General features: G+C 36.2%; 1 pseudogene; it reads left to right on the forward strand.

The window, feature by feature from the left end:
* Nucleotides 1–226: 226 nt before the first annotated feature.
* On the forward strand, nucleotides 227–1676 carry LOC616051 (polyadenylate-binding protein-interacting protein 1-like; annotated as a pseudogene).
* The last annotated feature ends 2661 nt before the right edge of the window (nucleotides 1677–4337 follow it).

Below are 4337 nucleotides of genomic sequence, written 5' to 3' on the forward strand. Positions count from 1 at the left end.
GAAAAATAATTTTATCTACAATAGCATCAGAAGAATAAAATACTTATAAATAAGTTTAACCAAGGAGAGTCGAGACTTGCACACTGAAAACTACTACACATTGCTGAAAGAAATTAAAGAAGATATAAATAAATGGAACAACTTGTATTCGTGGATTAGAAGACAATAGTGTTAAGATGGTAATACTAGGCACTTCTCTCCCGAGAACCATCGCGCAGGCCGGGCCTAGAAGGGAACAAACGAGGCCCCTGAGAGCTCCATCTAGTTCGCCGGATAACATCCCACAGCAGAATTCGGAGTCAGCAATGGCTAAAACCCAGGTGGTTGTAGCTCCTGTATTAATGTCTAAGCTGTCTGTAAACGCCCCTGAATTCTACGCATCAAGTTATTCTTCTAATTATACAGAATCCTATGAGGACGGCTGTGAGGATTATCCTACTTTATCAGAATATGTTCAGGATTTTTTGAATCATCTTACAGAACAGCCTGGCAGTTTTTAAACTGAAATTGGACAGTTTGCAGAGACCCTGAATGGCTGGGTTACAACAGATGATGCTTTGCAAGAACTTATGGAACTCATCTATCAACAGGCCACATCTATCCCCAATTTCTCTTACATGGGAGCACGCCTCTGTAACTACCTGTCCCATCATCTGACAATTAGCCCACAGAGTGGCAACTTTCGCCAATTGCTACTTCAAAGATGTCGGACTGAATATGAAGTTAAAGATCAAGCTGCAAAAGGGGATGAAGTGACTCGAAAATGATTCCATGCATTTGTACTCTTTCTGGGAGAACTCTATCTTAACCTGGAGATTAAAGGGACAAATGGACAGGTTACAAGGGCAGACATTCTTCAGACCGGTCTTCGGGAGTTGCTGAATGCCCTCTTCTCTAATCCTATGGATGACAACTTAATCTGTGCAGCAAAATTACTGAAGTTGACAGGGTCAGTTTTAGAAGATGCCTGGAAGGAAAAAGGAAAGACTGACATGGAAGAAATTATTCAGAGAATTGAAAATGTTGCCCTAGATGCAAATTGCAGCAGAGATGTAAAACAGATGCTTTTGAAGCTTGTAGAACTCCGGTCAAGTAACTGGGGTAGAGTCCATGCAGCTTCAACATACAGGGAAGCAACACCTGAAAATGATCCTAATTATTTTATGAATGAGCCAACATTTTATACATCTGATGGTGTTCCTTTCACTGCAGCTGATCCAGATTACCAAGAGAAATATCAAGAGTTACTTGAAAGAGAAGACTTTTTTCCAGATTATGAAGAAAATGGAACAGATTTATCAGGGGGTGGTGATCCGTACTTGGATGATATTGATGATGAGATGGACCCAGAGATAGAAGAAGCTTATGAAAAGTTTTGTTTGGAATCAGAGCGTAAGCGAAAACAGTAAAGTTAAATTTCAGCATATCCGTTTTATAAAGCAGTTCAGGTTATGGTGATTTAGCAGAACACAGGAAAGCAAGAAAATGTGTCACACTTATACCAAATTAAGGATGTTGAGTTATGTTACTAATGTATGCAACTTTAATTTTGTTTAACACTCTCTGCCAAAATAAACTTTATTCCCTATAACTTAAAATGTGTATATATATATAATAGTTTATTATGTACAGTTAATTCCACTGTTTTGGCTGCAATAAAATCGATTTTGAAAAAAAAAAAAAAAAGATGGTAATACTACCAAAAGCAATACACAAATTCAATGCAATACTATCAAAATTCCAAAGGCTTTCTTTACAGAAATGGAAAGTTCCTATGGAACCACAAAAGACCCTGAATAGACAAAGCAATCTTAAGCAAGAAGACCAAAGGTGAAGTCATCACAATTCACCATTTCAGAATATATGATGAAGCTACAATAATCAAAACAGTATGGTGATGGCATAGAAACAGACATACAGACCAATAATAGAAGAGAGAGCCCAGAATTAAGTCCATACATCTACATCAATTGACTAGGGCACCAAGAATCCAAAATGAGAAAATGATAATTTCTTCAATAAACAATGTTGGGAAAACTGGATATCCACATGCAGGAGGATGAAGTTGGATACTCATATTACACCATGTACAAAAATATCAACCCCAAATGGATTAAAGACTTAAATGTAAGACCTGAAGTCATAAAACTACTAAAAGAAAATGTAGAAGGAAAGCTTCAACGCTGTCATTTTGAAAATCACACTAAAAACAAAGGCAACGAAGCCAAAAAGAAACAAGTTGGATTTCATCTAGTTGAGTCCTAGTATTGTTTTAGTAAGCTATTATTTTTGTTTGTTTGTCTGTTTCTCATTATCCTTGTGGCCTTTTAACTTATTTAGCATTATTTGAATGTTTAATTTATGTTTACAATAAAAACAATTGATGACTATTATAGACAATTCATAAAATATATAAAGTTATAGTTAAATAACAAAAATATTATAATCCCATATGTGGAAAATTAATCACTTAACACCTAGAAAATGATGCTGCATTATCTTTTGAACATAAACATTTAGTATATTGCTTAGATTTTCTTTGTAGTTGCAATATATATACATTTCTAAAAGTAAAATGAGTGAATATTTAATGCCTTTAGCTAACTAAATGAAGATGTCTTCATTTTCTTTGTGAATGCATTTATTCCATTTACTTTTTTACGTTTTTAAAAGATATTGTGCTAAACATCCTTGCATGCAAATATATGTATTATTTTCCAATTGTATCTTTAAGTGAAGTTTTGGGAGATTGAATTGTGAATTTATATGAAGGGATTTGCTAATAGAGATCTGGCCTTAAGCAATTGTGGGAATTGGTTAAGCAGTCTCTATGAGGCCATTGTCTGCATGTCCGATGCTGAAGCTTGAAGTCTGAGGGCAGATAGTCAAGAAGGGAAAATGTATATAAAGAAGCTGAGGAGAGTGAGAACAAGCTGGATCCCACAAGCTCTGGGATATATTTATCCTAGTGAGTCTGTTTCTCTCATTGAATCCTAACTGATGCACAGAAAAAGACCAGTAAAAAACAGAAATACAAGTAACATGATGAAAAAGATAACATTTATAATATCCAGCCATCTTTCTAAGTGTTTAATACATAATAAAATATTCAATCCCCTTAATGCTCTATAACTACTGATATTCTCCTTGTTATCCCAAAGAATAACTGAGGGAAATTTCCTGGTGGTCCAGTGGTTAACATTCTGCACTTTTATTGCCAAGGGAGCAGGTTCAATCCCTGTTCAGGAAACTAAATGACTATAGCATAGTCAAGAGAAATTCAGTACTACTAAATGATATTTATATAAAATGCTTGTGTCCTAGAAAAATTTGAAAAAACTAAACAGCAGTACCTTTATTTTTTGCTGTTTTTGTTTTGTTATTTGTTGTTGATACTTCCTATTATCAAAACTTGACCCCAGGAGAACATCTGCTGCTAGGCAATCATGATGTAGGATCAGAAGGAGGAGTTTGGAAAGGCTCACAGTCCTTTTGAATTTGCCATTTCTAGTGTGACTCGACTTTCATGAGCTACGTTCTCCTTATTGTTAAAATACTCAGTGATTTAAGATACTGGCTCCACTTGTGTTCATTGCATAATGTGATACATTTGAGTTTGACTTTAAATTCTTGAAGTTCTGCTTTATTGACTATGCCAAAGCCTTTGCCTGTGTGGATCACAATAAACTGTGGAAAATTCTGAAAGAGAATGGGATACCAGACCACCTGACCTGCCTCTTGAGAAACCTATATGCAGGTCAGGAAGCAACAGTTAGAATTGGACATGGGACAACAGACTGGTTCCAAATAGGAAGAGGAGTACATCAAGGCTGTATATTGTCACCCTGCTTATTTAACTTATATGCAGGGTAAATCATGAGAAATTCTGGGCTGGATGAAGCACAATCTGGAATCAAGATTGCCGGGATAAATATCAATAACCTCAGATATACAGATGACACCGCCCTTATGGCAGAAAGGGAAGAAGAACTAAAGAGCCTCTGGATGAAAGTGCAAGAGGAGAGTGAAAAAGTTGGCTTAAAGCTCAACATTCAGAAAAGTAAGAATTCGGCCCCATTCGGCCCCATCACTTCATAGCAAATAGATGGGGAAACAGTGGAAACAGTGCCTGACTTTATTTTGGGGGGCTCCAAAATCACTGCAGATGGTGATTGCAGCCATGAAATTAAAATATGCTTACCCCTTGAAAGGAAAGTTATGACCAACCTGTAAACACAGAGACATTACTTTGCCAACAAAGGTCCGTCTAGTCAATGATATGGTTTTTCCAGTGGTCATATATGGATGTGAGAGTTGGACTATAAAGAAAGGTGAGT

Source organism: Bos taurus, chromosome 10 (genome assembly GCF_002263795.3).
Source record: "Bos taurus isolate L1 Dominette 01449 registration number 42190680 breed Hereford chromosome 10, ARS-UCD2.0, whole genome shotgun sequence".
Taxonomy (NCBI): domain Eukaryota; kingdom Metazoa; phylum Chordata; class Mammalia; order Artiodactyla; family Bovidae; genus Bos; species Bos taurus.